This window comes from Schistocerca piceifrons, chromosome 2 (genome assembly GCF_021461385.2).
Source record: "Schistocerca piceifrons isolate TAMUIC-IGC-003096 chromosome 2, iqSchPice1.1, whole genome shotgun sequence".
NCBI classification, from domain to species: domain Eukaryota; kingdom Metazoa; phylum Arthropoda; class Insecta; order Orthoptera; family Acrididae; genus Schistocerca; species Schistocerca piceifrons.
In genome coordinates this window covers 434716798-434738016 of record NC_060139.1, presented here as the reverse complement: position 1 = coordinate 434738016, position 21219 = coordinate 434716798, and positions in this window count along the sequence as shown.

Below are 21219 nucleotides of genomic sequence, written 5' to 3'. Positions count from 1 at the left end.
TTTTCGAGTTCTTTTATTTTCGAACTGTGGTGAAATACTCTATTTCTTTGCCAGAGATGTAGCTGATTACATTGCTTCTTCAGAATTGTTTCGATAGCAAGGTAAATTACCTGTTGCATTCTGAACAAGAGAACATACTTTGTCAAGCTTCAAATTTTTCGACTGCATAAGATGAGACACTAAGTTAGTACATTCTAGAATCTTGCGGCAGTGCCTGAAAAACGAAATCAAATTTCTCTACTTTCGTTTACAAAACAACAGCTTCTTTTGCTGCTTCCCTTTTTTAAGATATCAATATTATTTTTAGCTTTGCCTTAAGTACATCGACGGAAGCATAACTCTGGACTTTAATAGAAGGCATTTCGAAGGCCAACGTGTTGTACGAAGCTTTCTTAAGGTACAAGAAGATGTCAAAAGTTCCAATTTTTTTTAATGCTGTGACTGAAGAAAAGATATAACATTTATACTGTGTTATCAAAAGGATCTGACTTTTGGATTCTACAAGCAACATCGTTAAGTAGCAGATTTAAATTTTGCGCTGCACAATCCACATATTCTGCAGTCTTTTGTTCGTGTTAAATTCTCGTTCTACCATACTGTATACATCTGACATATTTGCACAACCGTCATACCCCTGGCCACGGGACTTAGTTAACAAGAGTCCCTTTTCATCTATTGCAGTTAGTATTTCCTTTTCTATTCCTAATGCACTTTGAACTTTTGTTTCACGAAAATCTAAAAAGCTCTCTTTTGTCTTCAAGTCACAAGGTTTTCCAGTGACATCGTGTGAGACGGTAACATATCTAGATACCTGAGTTAATTGATATCATTTTTAATGGCCTGTGTGGTGTCCGTAATAATAGAAATGAATAGGGCAGCTTCAACGTCATTAATAGTTTCTATTTCAACTGTGCGTAGCAGGACGTTTATTAACTAATTTTGAACTGGAGTGCTAAGGTACTTTTGTGTATATTTTGGTCCATTTATTAGATCGCGCTAAGAGCCGTACTTTGCGAGAAGTTCAACTAATTTTTATAAAGTTTCCATTGTTAGAGTTTCCAGTTTCCTCCCCATGCCCTGAAAAGCTATATTATTGGTTGCCAGTGTTAGCGTCACTTCCACAATACGATGAAGGACCTGTTTCCATATATTACCACTTCTCCCACAGTACTGATCCAAACCGGAGCCGAATGTGTTTTTCTTACGCAGTGAAATGAAAACAATCAATGCATTTAAATGTGTGCATAGGTAATTTCGTGTCGCACTATGCTTTTTGGTTAGCCACCTCCAATCTCGAACCACTGCTCTCCAAGATGAAGACGATTTCTGTCCTCCAAAGAGCCAACTCGGTTTACAATAAAAAGTCATTTTTAGATGAAGAACAAAACCATTCTCCCCATACTCTTTGTCCTGTCAAAGCAACCTTTTCGTAATATTTAGTGGGGAAATGCCTATTTTCCTGCTTAGCATCTTTCGGGAATGGCCCCGCTGGCTGCTAAGTATTTTGTCTAACAAAGAACTTTCTAGTGTCATCATCTACACCTAATTTATAATCTGCTTGGTTATTTGAATAGTCTGCAACATCAACATGGCTAGTTTTATTTATCGTCATTTTGTTACAATGTTCTATTTCGCCTTCACGATTGCCATTATCAGTTTTCATTTCAGAAGCGCACTCATTTGTGGCACTGCAGAATTCTGTAATAGTTGAGAAGGGGGAAAAATTACTTATTTTCACTAATTTCTTGTTTCTTTTTCTAATTCTCGCTTCTTCTCTCTTTCGTTTGCATTTAACTTTAAAAGGCCTCATTTTTCCGCAGAAGTACACAGATAAATATGTAAAAAATGTCAAACTTTAAACTGTTCAAGTAAAATTTGAAAAATATCGTACCACTTAACGATCAATCTTTAACTTCCCGCGAAGAGAATTCGTCTGAAATTGAGTTAGCCGTTGACTGGTCGTTATTACACCACAACATCTTATTGGATAATTGACATTGTTGTCGAAAAAATGTGGCAAAGTAAACATTTAGAAAAAAATGTGCTTAATACTATCTCAGGTACACTACCACCAAGAAAGAATAATTTTCTATGTAAAAGTACACCAAAATAGATTTTCATTGTTGTCGTTGTTTCATAATAATTCTTCGTGACGACCGAGGAACATTCTGCAAACTAAGTTTTAGGAGGGACGACAACGACAAGCACAATTTGCACACTCTTACAGTCGTGTTAACTCAGCGTTGACCGATTCTACAAAACCGTTTTGGTCTGACCATTTCCCTGCAGACTGGCATTTGACTTGGCTATTTATTTAACACATATTTCTGTAATTACATTTGTGTATCGTTAACTGACTTTTTCTTCGGTTCTTGGCAGAACGTGATAACAGTATTAAAAAGGAAAACACAATCTAATATTCTGTAAAATTATATTTATTTTGTCACAAGCCGGCTTTCGATTTCTCAGGCCATCTTCAGGTGGCATCTGAGTGTGGCAAACATGTATAAGCATGATGATGTGCGACTTACACTGATATTATTTGTACAGAAGATACGAAAATAGCAGTGTTTACATAGGGAACATTACATTTTTTGGTCACATAGAAATAATTGCATTAACTAAAAACGAGGGAGGGGGAACAGAGTCTGTGTGTGAAGGTACATTCAACAGTAGATGAGGAATAAGCTGAATTTACAGTTTGAATCTAGTACTTGTAACGAAAGCTTAGTTTAACAAAGGGGAAAATGGAAATTGAGTCTGATTATTTAATGCTTGGCTGGCATTCTGTGTCATATGTTTGTAGATTTCCAGTATTTCCAGTAGGGTCATCTTTCTGCTTTTACATCATATGAATGATTTTCAGCTAAAAGATGATAGGCAAACTTTGAATCTTTCTTTCTTAATCTCCAGTTTCTCTCATGTTGAAGTAGCCTAACTGCCACAGCTGTACCTTACGGACCAAAATACACTTTTTCTCATTGCTTGCAAGTGATTTTATGTACACTACTTCATGAGAGTAGTTGCCGTTTTTCTTTACTGTTGAAGAATTTTTTTTAATAATCTATTGGTATTATAAAATGCAAGTCTGCAGACTAACTGTTTTTACAAAGTTGTCTGAAATGTTGCCAATATATGGGATTTTACACCAGGCTTTGTAATTGATGAGCGAGTGCTGGGTAGCCAGTACACAGAAGTGATTTGATTTTATGCATTTTCTATTTTCGTAGAATATTATCAATCAGAGCAGAGCTATAGCCACTGCTGGCAGCGATATGTTTGATTGTCCGAAGTTCTGTTTGAAAGAGTGATTCAGATAACGGAACAGATATGAGGCAAAGCACCATCGAATGTTCTATCATCTGAATCAGGCTTTCAGACAGAACTGCAGACCGTCAAACATAACGCTGCCAGCAATGGCTACAGTTCTGTCCTGATTTATAATATAGTATGAAAAAAGAAAATGTATAAAATTCCACCACTTCTGTATGGTGGCCAACAGCCATGATTCAGTAGTTACAAAGCGTAATACAAAATCCCATATACTGAGAACATTTCAGACAACCTTGCTAAAATGTTATGTCCTAATTACAGATCTGCATTATATAATACTAATAGCATGGCAAAATTTGTATTTAATAGTACAGACAAACTGCAACCCTTGGCACAGTGAGGAGTTTTAAAAACACTGTGGAAAAGTACATATTGGTCAGCCAGAGCTGGGGCAATTAGGTTATCTAAGCATGAGAGAAACTGGAGATTAAGAATGAAAGATTCAACCTTTGCCTTTCAAATTTTAGCTGAAAATCATTCGTATGATTTAAAATTTGAAGTTTTACTATCTGTTTAAGAAAAAAGCAGAAACATGACCCTATTGGAAATACTGTAAATGAACGAACACATGGCACAGCATGCCAGACTAGTATTAAATGATCAGTCTCAGTTTCCATTTTCCCCTTTTTTAAATTAAGTTTTCGTTATAAATACTTGATTCAAAGTGTAAATTCATCTGACTTATCATCTGTTATTAAACATACTTCCGCATAAAAACTTTGTTTACTCCCCCTCTCTCTTTTAGTTAATGTAATTATTTCTTTGTGACGAAAATGTATTGTTTTCCTACGTAAACAATGTCATTTTTATATCGTCTGTACAGATTATGCCAGTCAGTTGTCACCTGAAGCTGGTCTAAGAAACTGAAAGCCAGTTCATGACAAAATAAGTATAATTTTGATCAAACATTTATGATGTACATATGCAGACTACGAATGAAAATTTGTACCAAGGCCGGAATTCGAACCCGTGTCTCCCACTCACTAAGCAAATGTGCTGACCACTGCAGCACATTGGCACAGTGGCTTTGCATAATTGCACAGACTACACTAGCACGCCACCTTCCTCAATCCAAAGTCCCATTCTTTCCTTCTTTGAGAGGGAGGAGGAGGGGGGGAATACTAAGTGGGCTGAGACGTTAATGGGACTTTGGGTTGAGGAGGGAGGGATGCTGGGGTTTTCCATACAGTTGTGCAAAGCCACTGTGCCAGGGTGGTGTGTAGTGGTTAGCGCATCTGCCTAGTGAGCAGGAGACCTGAGTTCGAATCCTGGCATTGATTTTCCTTCGTTGCTTCAATCTGCAAATATACATAATAAATATCTAATGTTGCAGAACAGTAGGTAGTGTTTCCTTTTTAATAATAATTTTTAAACTTAATAGTAATATTTTAGTTGTTTCTCTGCGCGTCCCTGAAGTGCCGGGCGCTAACGTCACGCCTCTGATGCAGCCTGTGCAGGCGGAGTGCGCGATGTCGGTGGTGGAGAGCAACAAGGAGGGCGGCGACGCGGCGCCCGCGACTCTGCTGCAGCCCACCAGCCTGGCGGTGGCGCCCTCGCTAATGCTCGACCCGGCGCTCTCCGAGATGTCGGATGAGCTGTCGCAGTCGCAGTCCCTCTTCTCAGCCTACACTTACCACGAAGACTCTGACGACGCCTACTCACAGGTTGTTGCTTCTACAAAGCTTCGATTTGAAAGGCGTCCATCAGCCCGTCCCTGCTTGACAACTGCTAAGGAACAACTGACACTTGCTAAGGAACAGCGGCTAGTCTTTGCGGAACACCCGACCAATTACAGTAAAAGGAAATGTAGGAGGCGGCACTTGTCAACTGCAACAAAGCCCGTGCACGAACGTTTTGTATGCATTCCACAGTTCATGAAGTACGGTGTTTGACGAAGGTCTGTGAGACATCATTTGAGTGATTTCCATCGTGGTCGAGCAGTTGGACAGCTCGAAACAGATCAGAATGTCACTAAAGTGGCCACAGTAACAGGCGTGTCCAAAAGTGTCATCTCGCGATTAAAGAAGGCCGCTGAAGGTGGCAACAGCATGTCGCTGGTCGTAGACAGACTGCCACACTGCAAGAGGATTGAGTGTAGCCCTAGTGGCGAAAAGGAACAGACATCTCGCTCTTAGGCAGATCACTGCACACCTTGCAACCGTTAACGGTATACGTCTCTCCTCCAGAGAGACGCCCCGATAGTTTAGTGGTCAGCGCGGCGGTCTGCACGTCATGGGGCCCGGGTTCGATTCTCGGCTGGGTCGGAGATTTTCTCCGCTCAGGGACTGGGTGTTGTGTTGTCCTCATTATCATTTCATCTTCAATGGAAGACAACGGGAAACCACCACTATAATCACTTCCCTAGAGCCAGTCGGTGTGGCCGAGCGGTTCTAGGCGCTTCAGTCTGGAACCGCGGGACCGCTACATTCGCAGGTTCGAATCCTGCCTCGGGCTTGGATGTGTGTGTTGTCCCTAGGTTAGTCAGGTTTAAGTAGTTCTAAGTTCTAGGGGACTGATGACCTCAGATGTTAAGTCCCATAGTGCTCAGAGCCATTTGAACTTCCCTAGACGCTCATGCGATGGACCTCTCTGACGAGGCTTCCTCCATGACAAGACCTGCCGTAAGGCAGAGCACAAAAGTTTTAGTTTTAAGTATGCACGGAAACATGTTATATGCGTTCCATTTCATCCACGCCAATGTCGAGAAAGAGTTCATTGGTGTAGGGTGCATGTTCGTTCACTATGGCAAGTGATTCTGGCCACCAGTTAGTGTAGACAGAAAGAGGGGAACACGTCACACAGCACAGAATGTTCATGAACGTCGTCGGTATGGCCTAGGCTGTATTGTATGGGCAGGCATTATCCACAACGGCTAAACTCCGCTGCATATCACTGCGCGAGGTACTGTTAAAGCAAATCGGTGTATTCTGGATCACGTCCATCTGTTTATGGGTGCGCTAGATCCAGACTTTCTGTTTATGGACGACAAAGCCTGCCCACATATGAAAGCTGAGATGTTGAACCCACAGGAAAGTGAAGATATTGAACGTATGGAATGGTCTGCTAACTCCTCGGATCTGAATCCTACACAGCATGCCTGGGTTGCCGTTGGTAGCCGTGTTTGTCGACGAATACCCCTTCCCCGAACAACGCAAGAACTTAAAATCGCCTTGTGAGGGTACTGGAACAATAACCCAAAAGGACTCCTCAACAGTTTGGTAGCCAGCATAAATAGCAGGTGCAAAATGTGCATTATTGCCTGAGGAGGTCATATTCCTTACTGAGAGTCCGATACCGACCTTTATGTTGGAAGTTCGACCTGTCAACCATGAATGTCATTTACTTCTGTTATCCTACTTTTCCATGTGGTCAAATATGCACCATTCTTCATTATAAATGTACTACTCGGCTTGTATTACGTATGTACTGTGTTTCACGTCGTCCATCATTGCCTGTAATCTTTCCTGGCCAACGATGCCACTGTTCCTTAGCAACTGTCAAACAGTGTAGGTTGGTTGTTTTGCTTTACCAAGTAAGGCAGAGTATCTTTTTCTGTGCTTGCGTTTCCTCATATTTTCCATGCCAGGAAGGAGGATCTAGTAACCTAGATTTGTGTGTGTTCATTGTCATCTTCATTGTATCTGATAGTCAGCAGAACATAAACCTGTAACAGAATGTCCCGAACATGAATGATCGATCGTTTTGAATGAATGTCTGTGTAATTACAAATGCATGAAAACAGGCAAATTCATGTGAAAGTACTTGGTTTAGCTTTGCAGTACCAGCCAGGGAAGGCAGGTCAATGTTATTTTCGAAGCCAGCTCCAATGGCAACACTGAGTTGCCACAAAGGGCGGGGCGTCCCAAGGCGTGCGGCCGCGTGGTTGCCCTTTTCGAATTCGAGCTTTGGGTCGTTATCTTCAAAATTTCAGACACTGAACGGAATGGAAAATTTTAGACCGAAAGGAGCAAGTGTTTCGTTCCCCGTCTTCTCAATGGAGAAGATACCTGCTCTTTCTCGAAAAAGCAGCTTCATGATTGCTCAGTGCGCCCTCAGCAAGTTGTCACTATCTGTAGGCAGAGGCGAGGCAGTTGATTTTGGAATGAACTTTACTGGGGCGCGCACGACGTAACTCGCAGAAAGCATTCACTGCTACATGTTCAAATAAGAAGTGCTTTTTGGATGGGGATTAGTTCCGATTTTGAGTTAGGTTTCTCAATAACGAGTAAATTCAATTGTTACAAGCAGTGTGGAATACTCACGAGTTATGATTTCAGTATCGTTCTACGCAAATTAAGACGGAACCGAATTCGTTGTTCAGTCGGTCGCGATGTACCCTTTATATCGCGTGCCTAGTTAATTCTCGTTATTCTTTTCGTGAGCTGGCTTTAATGATTCAATTAGTAATGCGAAGTGGCGAACTTCGCTTTCGAATCTTTGTGTGTGAGTAACTGCGCGTCCATGTTGCCATGTAGCGTTTCCTCAATCCAATCAATTCTTTGATGACAAATGTCTGGTATTTTACTATCGTTTGCTCGTATGGAACCATAAGATTAGCTTTTCAATAGCGTTCCATGCAACTGCAGTCTCATGAGTACACTCCATATGTTAAATGGATATTCATATTGCAATTCAGCTCATTAAACTTCGCCACAACGTGTACGCTAGCACGCTTTCCCTTATCCTGTAATCTCTGACCACATGCATTCTATGACAGAAAATTATTTAATATATTTAATGAGGTGTGGGGTCCCTGACCTGTCATTCTGGAGCCCACTAATTAAAATGCTGTTGCGAAGTTTTCTCTTTAACTTCAGATGATTTGGCGCTCAAAGCCGAGTATGTAATGTTAAGCACGGTATTTGTGCCGTAAGTAGAGTTCAGCTAAAAAAATTCTTGTTATAAGGCGAAAGCGGGCAGTTAGTTCTCAACTACACACTTAAATACATACTTTTAAATGATAACTTCGAAAATATCATGCTACGGCCACGAAACTCAGTGACGTTGTAGCTCTTCCACTAAATATTAGCCCTTCAATATGATGTATTTTTGCCAACGATGGGTCGTTTAGCGGAGACCTTCTTTGAAGACGTTATAAATTTAACTGTTCAAGAAATACTTCATCTCCGTCATCTCCTGCCACACAATGGTTTCTTAATCTGAGAAAAGAGGCAGAAAGGGGGGGGGGGGATTGATAGCGCAAAGAAGCAGCATGTGTGACTGTCTTCTGCAGAATGAGTTTGGCCGTTGTCGTGGATCAAAAACATCCATTGACAGCTCCCTGTAACGGTTCGTCTTCACAGCCCCCCCGCAATTTCGTCAGTATATTTAGGTTGTATACTCCTGTGACTGTCTGCCCCATAACAGCATCCATTGTTAGCAGCACACTATCATAGCTCCAAGAAACACTTAGCATCTTCTCGCCGTGCAGATAACACTCCCACACCCGCTGGAGTGGCGTCTCGTACCAACTTTGAAATTCTGAATTTTCAGCTGTTGTTTCCAGGCCTCCGGCACAAGGCTACACCAAGAAAAGCCACTCCAATTTACCAAGTTGCATGCGTTCGTAATTACATTCAAATTCGTTCTATTTAGCGATCGTCGACGTTCAGGACCGGTGGTTACAAGTTCGTAGTATGCTGAATGTCAAATGTAATAAGAATGAAAAGAAAAAGAAAACCTCGAAGTCGGTTCGCAGCGTGAGCGTCTTCTCTGGGATGGAAAAATGAGGATACACAGGTAAGGAGAAGACCTTCTGCAGAGCTTGATAAAGCGAATTGACTCTCGCCTCTCAAAATGCCTGATCACAAAATATACAAGCAGCCTGTAATTTACTACCTAATTAATTCAGTACATTCTTTCTGTATGTATAGATATTCTTCACAATTTCGGAAGCCCTCAGAAATCAGAACTGTGGCTTTAAGAATATATTATTTATTGTCAGATGGTTAAAAAACCTATTGTTCATTACCTTTTCAAAATTTTTCGAGAATGCTGCAAAAAGTGAAACTAGGCGGAAGATTGATGGTATTTATTTATATCCTTTCTTAAACAATGGCTTTATTCGAATATATTTCAATCAATCAAGAAATGTTCCACTGATGAATGGCCGGTTATACGTAGAACTTAATGTGTTGCTAAGCTCAGAAGGACACATTCATATTATTGAATTTATATGAGTGGTCTGAGATACTCCAAGACAGCATCTACTGAACCTGGCAACCGCATCTTTTCAGTAAAAGTTCTGAAATGCTTGTTAAACAGTTTTGAACGCTGCAACATCTGTTAATAACGTATCATTTACTCGTAATGATCTCTTCTCCTAATCATCTCTTGTTCTATAGGAGTCCTTCTTCACTATATTTCATACTGTCTTTTTTTTTTTGTATTCCGATTTTGGCCGTCTAGGGACCGCGTTAAACAACTATTTTTCAATGTACATTTCTCCTATTGCGCTCCTCCTCTTTTCTCTTCTTCCAATATGTCTTCATCCTCTCTCTGTGCTACTCCCTTCGGTCTTCTGTCCACACTGTTCCTCCAGTTCTTCTCTTCTTCACTTCAAATCCTTCAAAATGTTGAATTTTGTGTCTCATTATGTCTCTGTTGGTTATATCATCTTCTCCTATACCCATCTCCTCTAAGTCTGCTTTGACTTCTTTGAACCAGGTAATTTGGGTTCTGGGGTTCTTGTCAAAAAACATGAATATTTTCTTTGTCAGCCTTTCATCATTCATTCTTTTCAAATGGGCGTAAAAGCTTACTCTTCTCTTCCTCATAGTATCTCCCACTTTCTCAATTTTGTCATACACTTCTCTATTACTTCTAAGCTTCCAAGTCCCATTCTCAAACCTCGGCCCAAGTACTCTTCTAATGATTTTTCGCTCCTTTTTTGCTATAGCTTCCATTTCCTTGTTAGTGTTCATTGATAAACATTCAGATGCATACAGACACTCTGGCTTAATTACAGTGTTGTAGTGCCTTATTTTTGCGTTAATTGATACTGACTTCTTGTTGTACACATTCTTTGTTAGCTGGAATGCCATTTCCATTTTTCTTGTTCTTGTTTTATTTCCTTCTTTATCTGAAGCATTGGGCTGGATGATTTCCCCTAAATATTTGAAATTAGAAACCTACTTTATCTGCCCATACTTTGTAATCATATTGTTCGGTGCCTCTTTTACATTGGTTAGGTACTCTGTCTTTTCAAAGGAGATTTTCAGTCCTGCTTTTTCTGCTGTTTCATTCAGAATATTGATCTGTTTGACTGCTTCTTCCAAACTTCCTGCCAGAATCGCTAAGTCATCAGCAAAAGCGAGGCAATCTACTTCTAATCCATCCTTTATTCTTCCTAATCTGATTTTTTGTATTCCTTCTTCAGTCGTTTTCTTCCTCCACTCTCTAATAACTTTTTCTAACACACAGTTGAATAGGGTACGTGACAACCCATCTCCTTGTCTTAATCCTGTTCTGATTTTGAATGGTCTGGATACCTCACCACGGAACTTTACTTTTGCATAGGTATCCGTAAGTGTTTCTTGGACGATTGCGACTGTTTTCTTGTCTGCTCCAAACTCCCTAAGGATGTTAACCAAGGTTGTTCTGTCAACGGAGTCGTACGCCTTCTTGAAGTCAACAAACGTGATAAAGATGTCTTTTCCTCTTAATCGTCTATATTTAATAATTAACTTCAAGTTTAAAATTTGCTCCACACAAGATCTTCCCTTCCTAAAGCCTGCTTGGTATTCACCAATTTCTTGATCAAGTTGTTTCTCCAATCTGTTTTGTAGGGCCTTAGATAGAATTTTATACGTCACCGGAAGTAAAGATATCCCTCTGTAGTTATTTGCATCGGTTTTATCCCCTTTCTTGAAGATGGGGTGGATTAATGCAGTTTTCCATTCTTCCGGTATACGTTCCGTTCTCCAAATCTCATTGATTATTCCCAATAGTTTTTCTTGAGTTGTATTATCCACACTTTTCCACATTTCTGCAATTATCATGTCTTCCCCTGGTGCTTTATTGTTCTTAAGGTTTTTAATGATTTCTCTGATTTCTATGAGGCATGGGGGTTCAGAATTATTGTTTACTGTGTTTGGGGTGTTGGCTGGTAATTTTTCAATAGGTTCCTGACAGTTGAGGAGTTGTTCAAAATATTTTGCTAATATTTCACAATTTTCTTCATTATTCATTGCTAGTTTTCCACTGGTATCTTTAAAACACAGATTTGGTGCTACATATTTTTGTAGTCTGAATGTGCTGTAAAAGGATCTGTTATTGTTTCTCTTAAAATCTTTATCCATTTGTATAAGTTGATTCTTTTCAAATAGTCTTTTTACTGATCTAATGAGTTTTGTTGTAGAAGATCTTTGCTGTTTGAACTCCAGGTATACCTTATCACTTTTGGTTGAGTGCCATTTCTTCCATGCCTTCATCCTTTGTTCTATTGCTTCCTCACATATCTCATCCCACCATTCGTGTTTGTTTCTCTTTTTCATTTTTGCGGCTTCTTGAGCAGATCTTATCATTCCTTCTTTTATATCTTCCCATTTATCCGAACATATAACTATGTTTTGACAGAATTCTTCTCTTTTCCCCTTCAAGATGTTTGCGTCTATCTTTTGAGTTTTCCTGTTTTGTATTTGTTTCTTTCTTTGTGCTATGACATTTAATTTGATTGTCGATAAGTAGTGGTCAGTTACAATGTTTGCCCCTTTCCGAACTCTCACATTCATTATTTCTTTTTGATTATAGTGTGTGATGGCTATGTGATCTATCAGGAACTCTCCAATACTTGTGTTTGGTGATTTCCATGTTTTCTGTTTCTTAGGAGGTTTTTTGAAATTTGTAGACATTAATTTTAAGTTATGACCCTTGCATAGTTCTATTAATCTTTCTCCATTTCTGTTTGTCCTTTTGTGAGCCGGGTAGTTTCCTACTGTTTTTTTGTATTTTTTTTCTTGGCCTATTTGTGCATTGAAGTCCCCAAACAGTATTTTCACATTTGATGTTGGGATTTTAGAAAGTTCGTGGTCTAGAGATTCCCAATAAGTATCTACTTTCTGAGGGTTTTTCTTATTGTCATTGTTGGTGGGTGCGTGGCAATTAATAAGTGTATAGGTTTTATTTAGGGGGCGGAATGTGAGAAAAGACAAGCGTTCATTAGGTGACTGGAAGTCGGTTATTGAGTTTACCCAGTTAGATTTCACGATGAAGCCTGTTACAAGGTGGGGAAGGCCTCTTCCACATGGGTTCCAGCCTTTCTTTCCTTTAAATATCCTGTATCCTTCATAATCCATTAAATCTTCATCTGTAAATCTGGTTTCCTGCAGCGCACATATTTGGATTTTATATACCTTCAAGACTTTGGTGAGCTGCTTCAGTTTTCCCGGCTTCAAGAGCGAGTTAATATTTAGGGTTCCAAAGAAATGTACGCTGTTTTTCTTCAGTTTAGAGGATTTTGAATTTCTTGAACGACATGGTGCTTCAGGCTCTCCAGAATCCTTAGGCCTGATTGCGCTGCTGTTAGCGGCGGAGGATTGGTTACCTCCTGGAGTAGTTCTATCTAGAGAAATTGACATCATGCATAGTTGTTTGAAATTCAGGGGGGAGATGGCTTTTTGGGCCATTCCGAGGTTAAAACTGGGATTGTAAGTTCCAGAGTGTGTGTTCAGCCGCTCCTAACATGGAGAACAGACGCTGTTTGTAGCCGCTCCCCTAGGAGTTCAGACGCTACATTTCGTTAGTTTTTGGTCCGCCCTGGGTATTTGATTTCCCCAGTACCACCTATATCTAGGAGGCATTCCCCTATCCGCCACCTGGGGAGGCGCCCGATGGGGGTACTAACAACCCCACACGGGATTTAATACTGTCTATTTTGTTATCTGGTATGATTATCTTGCTCCCGTCCGCTGTGCGCCAAGTCCCCCGCTGGCGCGCTGCCACGTTGCGTAAGCTGGGGGTCAAAGTCCAAGCGATAAGAACTTTAACATGGAACAGGCTGTTGCTACCATGAGCGGTGGTGTGGTTATTAAATGTATTGAATGTACAGTATTCCTTGTGCGTCGACGGTACCTCGGCATCGTGGCGGCGTTCAATGCAGTTGCCTGTGCAGCAGCCGTAGCGCGACTGAGCGCCTGCGCATGCGCAGTGCGTCAGCGCGGGGACTTAGAGATTATTTTCACAGTGCCAGCAGAGCGTTATCCCGGACGGGAGCACTAGCCGTACTAGGTGCTCCCGTCCGCTACAGATACAAATACTGTGTACAAGACTATTGAAAACATCGAATTCGCAACAGCAGCTGGCAAGAACAGGATTCCTGTCAAGAACACTGCTGCTACCGCACTCGTCGACGGACCATGTGTTTTCTGTGGATGTCGACTGAATTTCAGCATTGACATTAATGATTCCTTCTCACATGGCAATGTACGAGGTGAATCGGGTGTTCCACAAGTTGGAGGCCTGGAAAGTTTTGTTGATCGTGACGTCATAGCCTATCGAACATATCACGTGACTGAACTTGCAAATAAAGACTTTGGTAAATCTGCTTATATGTCACCTTCTCCTTTGTCCTTATATACACGTAATAAAAGAAAAATATCTGTAAATGAATCTGTATTTGTACACAGACAATTTACAAAACAATTGAGAACATCGAATTCTCTACATCTGCTGCAGACAAGAAGAAGAATACTGTGAAGAATACTGTCGCCACTGCACTTGTCGATGGACCATGTGTGTTTTGTGGATGCAGACTTAATTTTAGCATTGACATTAACGATTCTTTTACAAATAAAGATATCGACGTCGTGTTAAACAAACAGTATATAAAACAATTGAAAACATAGAACATTCCTTCTCACATGGCAATGGTTGGCTGTTGCTGCACAGCAACAGCTGCTGGCAAGAACAGGATTCTTGTCAAGAACACTGCTGCTACCGCACTCGTCGACGGACCATGTGTTTTCTGTGGATGTCGACTGAATTTCAGCATTGACATTAATGATTACTTTTCACATGGCAATGGTTGGCTTACTGTTGCCATTGTACGAGGTGGTACTGGAGTTCCTAATGTGCCTGGCTCAGTCGCGCTACGGCTGCTGCACAGGCAACTGCATTGAACGCCGCCACGATGCCGAGGTACCGTCGACGCACAAGGAATACTGTGTACAAGACTATTGAAAACATCGAATTCGCAACAGCAGCTGGCAAGAACAGGATTCCTGTCAAGAACACTGCTGCTACCGCACTCGTCGACGGACCATGTGTTTTCTGTGGATGTCGACTGAATTACAGATGACCGTACCTAGTAATATCACAATTAAAGTGATAAAGATACTTATAATAAGTTATGCACCCACCCGCTGGCACTGTGAAAATATTCTAAGTCCGTATCAAGGTCACAGACTTAAGCGAGCGATCGCCGCGTAGCGGCTGTTTCGCGCTGCTGCTGCTGCACAGGCAACTGCATTGAACGCTGCCACGTTGCCCATACATTGTCTGCGTTCCATAATTACAACAATTCACCATATAATATGTCTTATAACAGCCATTGACAACGTGAATTGAAAAATTTAAATACACTTCTGCTGCTGCACAGGCTACTGCATTAACGCAGCAATGTCCACCAATCAATCTAATACGTCCTAATATCCTTTACCTGTATAAATATAATATTAATTATGCCCGTGACATTATCTTTAACATTTTGTAGTATCTCTTGTAATGTGGTACAACAGCAATATCAGATCTGAGTCTGACTGACAGATACTGTTTCCTCTTTGTCTCACAAGATACCTTTGTTCCTTGAGTAATCCATAGCTTCTGTGCAGACTTTTGTCTAATCTGCGCTACTTTTGGGGGAAAACAGCTTTCAGATAAAGTAAGGACGTTATTAATGAAAGTGTCGTATTTTTCATGAGCACTGTAGGCATTATTCCAGTTTATGTCATTGAGGAGTGTTGTAAGATAATTTTTGGCTTAATGAGTAAACTTTTAAACCCAGATTTAGTAGATGTTATACCCTCTCCAGTATTCATATTTAACAAAAGGAGCTGAGAGATCATTGACTGTTGGTTACATAATATAATTCTGTTCATTACATCTTTCTATAAAGATATTATTAGTGACTATTTTTGAGCGATTAGCTAACCTAGTTGGGAAGATTACAGTAGGAATTAAGGTAAGTGATCGAGTTTCTCACTATAACAAATTCTTACTGGAATAATTTTTAAGCAAATCTGTAACAAAATCATCCGTAATCACTTTTTTGTTCTTTGTTACTAAGTAGGTCAATAGAGTTTCTAGGACATTTATGAACATTTTCAAAATTACCTGCCACAGCTATTAGAAGGATTTATTATGAGGTTTACTCGTTTTGCACATGGTTCCTTATGCTGTTCTAGGCAAAATTTGTGAATATCTATGTTCTTAAATATATGACAATTCCTGATGAATGTGGCAATGCTCCTTTCTCCATTTATGCTCCACAAAAGTTAGATGCTAAACTAAATCCTGTAACACTTAATACATCTCCACCAGTGGTCACATAATGTTCAGAGAAACAGATTATATCGACTGTGTTTAATGATTAATTCACCAACACAGATAGGTAGTTCACTAATAAATAAAGACAGCTAGTGTCACGACGACAGACATAAAACTGAGTGGAAATAAAAAGTTTCTGTTGATTGTTGAAATCTTTAACCAATAGCTGTTTGTGCTGATGCAATATGCCAGATTTATGTAGTTAAATTTCTTTCTCAAACAGCGGGTTCGCTCTAACTCTAACATCTCTTAAAACTTTATTTCTTCCTGTTCTTCCTATCCCAAAGCTTCATGCCGTACTAATTTGTACAGAATATTGAAAAGTGACTTAATTTGGAAGCGCTAGTACCAGAAAAAAACGCATTATCTCTGAGGCATGAACACCTAATCATAGGAGAGACTATGGTTGCGATTATTGTACTTTTCGTACATACGAATGGTTCAGTATACTTTATATTCTTTTTTCCACTACTGCACAAGTGGGCTACATCTACAGCTGCATCTACGTCTACAACTATATGAGTACACTGCAATTCACACTAAAGTGCTTGCCAGTCAGTCCAGACTATGTCTCGATCATTCCACTCTCGAATAGCACGTGGAAAAAATGAACACCTATATCTTTCCGTGCCACCTCTGATTTCTCTATTTTATTACTATGCTCATATCTCAGTGTGTTGATGGAAGCCAATAAAATATTTTTGTGTTTGGAGAAAGTTGGTGGTCGAAATTTCGTGAAAAGATCTCTCCGTAAAGAGGAACGACTTTGAAGTAACTACGTAGGCACATAGGAGTAGGGGCATCTTCCCTTCACCAAAACTAGTCTTGCCCTAAGGAAGACCGTTGTAATACGATCGAAACGTTGGTTTTACAGTTTGCAATTAAAGTATTTTTATAGAACGATGCGATACAACACCCAAAAGAATTTTAATCATAATGAAAAACGCCTTTGTTTAAATGATTCCCTCCCCTCCTCGCGGATCATATCGGCGACACTGTCTCCCCTATTTCGTGATAACATGAAACGAGCAGCCCTTCTTTGAACTTTTTCGATGCCTTCCGTCAAACCTATCTGGTAAGGATCACACACCCGTCAGCAGTACTCCAGAAGACAACAAACAAGGGTAAAATCTCTTTAGTACCAGTAGATTTGTTGCATTTTCTAAGTGTTCTACCAATATAACGCAGTCTTTGCTCCGCCTTCCACGTAACATTTTATCTGTGATCATTCCAATTTAAATTGTTCGTAATTGTAATCCCTAGATATTTAGATGAATCAACATCTTCAAAGTTGTGTGATTTATCGTATAGCCGAAATTTAAGGTTTCCTTTCAGTACTCATGTTGGGGAACAAACATTTTTTATTGTTTAGAATCAACTCCCTTACACACATATTCTCTAGACCATTTTTCGATTGGTTTTGGTCTTCTGATGATTTTATTAGACCCCAAAAAATCTAAGAAGCTGCTCGGATTGTCTCCTAAATCGTTTTTATAGATTGGAAACTCCAGAGGGCCTGTAACACCAGCTTGTGGAACACCAGAAGTCACTTTTGTTTCACCCTATGACATTCTGTTGATTAGTAAGTATATTTCATCAAAATATTGGGAGTTTAAAGAATAAAGTAGATGAGCTTCTGGTTTGTTTAGAAGATTTAGAAGCTGAGAATGAAATAGATATACTATGCCTGTCTGAGCATCACATTGTTACTGATATGGATAAGGTAAATGTAAGTGGTTATAAGCTCTCTGCACATGTAATGAGAGAAAATATGGAGAAAGGAGGAGTTGCCATATATGTCAAAAATTATCATTGTGCAAAAAGTATAGAAACAAAAAAGTTTTGTGTAGAGAAAAATATAGAAGCATGTGCCTGTGAGCTTAAATTAAATAAAGGCACATTTATAATTGTAACTGTATATAGGTCCCCATCAGGAAATTTTCATCTATTTCTCAAAAATTTGGACTCCTTGTTGTGCTATCTGTCAGACAGGGGGAAGCAAATTATTATTTGTGGGGACTTCAATGTAGATTCTCTGAAAGAGGGTAATAGGAAAAATGACCTTGAAGTATTACTCGGTTCTTTCAATTTGACACCCGTTATTGATTTTCCTACTCGGGTGGTAAAGGATAGCAGCTCACTGATAGATAACTTCTTTATAGACCAAGATAAGTTTAACCAGATAAATGCTCAGCCTGTTGAGAATGGTCTTTCTGATCATGGTGCACAGCTAGTTACAATATATGACATAGCTCCATTCAGCAATACTAAACAGTTCTCCAAAGTAGTGCGTTCAGTCAACGATTTAACAAATGCAAATTTCAGGGAAAGTCTACAGCAGTTTGACTGGGATGAGGTGTACCGTGAACCTGATGCCAATTTAAAATATAATTTATTTCATGACATTTTTGTAAATGCATTTGAAAACTGCTTCCCCAAGAAAATAGTTAAATATACTCGTAAGAAACCTTGTAACAAACCATGGCTTACTAAGGGTATAAAAATATCTTGTAACCGGAAAAGGGAAATGTATCTGACAGCAAGAAAGAGTAGTGACCCAGAAACTATCAAAAATTATAAAAACTACTGTGTTATACTAAGAAAAGTTATTAAAAAATCCAGGAGTATGTGTATCATGTCTGAAATCAGCAACTCTGATAATAAAATTAAAACAATTTGGAATATTATTAAAAGAGAAACAGGTCAACCAAGAGCAGAGGGAGACAGAATTACCATCAAATTGAATGAAAACTTTACGAACAAAAAGTCAGTAGTTGAAAATATTTTTAATAATCATTTTCTAAATGTTGTGGATATAGTAGGATCCAGGTGTTCATTAGAAGATGCTAGGCTGTTAATGGAAGAGGCCATACCTATGCAATTTGATACAATTGAAATCTCACCCACTTCTCCCTCTGAAATTAGGAAAATAATAAACTTGCTTAAAAGCAAAAACTCACATGGAATTGATGGCATTTCCAGCAAAAGACTAAAAGCTTGTTCTCAACAGATAAGTAAGATTCTCAGCCACTTGTGTAATAGCTCTCTGGAACAGGGCATTTTCCCTGATAGACTGAAATATGCTATTGTTATACCTTTGCATAAAAAGGGGGATAGATCTGATGTCAACAATTACCGTCCAATCTCCCTTCTAACAGCTTTATCCAAAATTTTTGAGAAAGTAATGTATTCAAGAGTAGCTTCACATATCTGTAAAAATGAAGTACTAACAAAATGTCAGTTTGGTTTCCAGAAAGGTTTTTCAACAGAAAATGCCATATATGCTTTCACCAGTCAAATTTTGAATGATCTGAATAACCGAACACCACCCATTGGGATTTTTTGTGATCTCTCAAAGGCTTTTGATTGTGTAAATCATGAAATTCTGCTAGACAAGCTCAAGTATTGTGGCATGAGTGGGACAGTGCACAAATGGTTTAATTCGTACCTAACTGGAAGAGTGCAGAAAGTTGAAATAAGTAGTTCTCGTAACATGCAAAAATCAGCACATTCCTCAAACTGGGGAACTATCAAGAATGGGGTTCCACAAGGGTCAGTCTTGGGTCCTTTGTTGTTCTTATTATATATTAATGACTTGCCATTCTATATTCATGAAGAGGCAAAGTTAGTTCTCTTCGCTGATGATACAAGTATAGTAATCACACCTGAGAAACAAGAATTAACTGATGAAATTGTCAATACTGTCTTTCAGAAAATTACAAAGTGGTTCCTTGTAAACGGACTCTCACTGAATTTTGATAAGACACAGTACATACAGTTCCGTACAGTGAATGGTATGACGCCATTAATAAATATAGACCTTAATCAGAAGCATATAGCTAAGGTAGAATATTCCAAATTTTTAGGTATGTCCATTGATGAGAGATTAAATTGGAAGAAACACATTGATGATCTGCTGAAACGTTTGAGTTCAGCTACTTATGCAATAAGGGTCATTGCAAATTTTGGTGATAAACATCTTAGTAAATTAGCTTACTATGCCTATTTTCAGTCATTGCTTTCATATGGCATCATATTTTGGGGTAATTCATCACTGAGGAATAAAGTATTTATTGCACAAAAGCGTGTAATCAGAATAATAGCTGCAGTCCACCCAAGATCATCCTGCAGACATTTATTTAAGGATCTAGGGATATTCACAGTAGCTTCTCAGTATATATACTCTCTTATGAAATTTGTTATTAACAACCAAACCCAATTCAAAAGTAATAGCAGTGTGCATAACTACAATACTAGGAGAAAGGACGATCTTCACTATTCAAGATTAAATCTAACTTTGGCACAGAAAGGGGTGAATTATACTGGCACTAAAGTCTTTGGTCACTTACCGAATAGTATCAAAAGTCTGACAGATAACCAACAAGTATTTAAGAAGAAATTAAAAGAATTTCTGAATGACAACTCCTTCTACTCCATAGAGGAATTTTTAGATATAAATTAAGAAAAAAAAGAAAAAAAACAAAAATATTAAAAAAAATAAAAAGTAAAAAATAAAGAAAACAAAAAAACACAAAAAAATAAAGTTGTTATATTAACTTAAGTAAGTTGTTAAATTACCCTAATTATGTCATGTATTGGAAAATTCGACTCGTTCCACATCATTACGAAATATCGTATTCATGATCCATGGAACTAGTATTAATCTAATCTAATCTAATCTAATCTACGAACTGTGACCTTTCTGACAGCAAATCACAAATCCGGTCGCACAATACCCCATTTCACGCAATTTATTTAGAAGCCGCTTGTGAAGAACAGTGTCAAAAGTCTTCTGAAAACCTAGAAATATGAAATCAATTATTCGAGAATCCCCTGTCGATAGCACTCATCACTTATCGGAATAAATTGCCATCTGCATTTCACAAGAACGAAGTTTTCAGAATCCATGACGACTACGTGTCGATAGATAGTGGTATTTCATAATGTTCTAACAAGGAATGTATGTTCCAAAATCCTACTACAAAATGACTTACTTATATGGGTCTATAAATAAGCGGATTACTTCTGCCTCCATCTAGTGTATTGGTGTGACCTGTACAACTTTCCAGTCATGACTGCTAAATATGGAGGTACTAAACCAGCACACACTGAAATGAATCTGATAAACAGTCTGGACTGGAAGACTTGCCTTTATTAAATGATTTAAGTTGCTTTGCTACACCGAGGGTAACTACTTCGATACAGTGGCAGGTTCGAATGCTGCCTCGGGAATGGTTGTGTGTGATCTCCTTAGGTTAGTTAGGTGTAAGTAGTTCTGAGTTCCAGAGGACTGATGACCTCAGATGTTAAGTCCCATAGTGCTCTGAGCCATTTGAACCATTT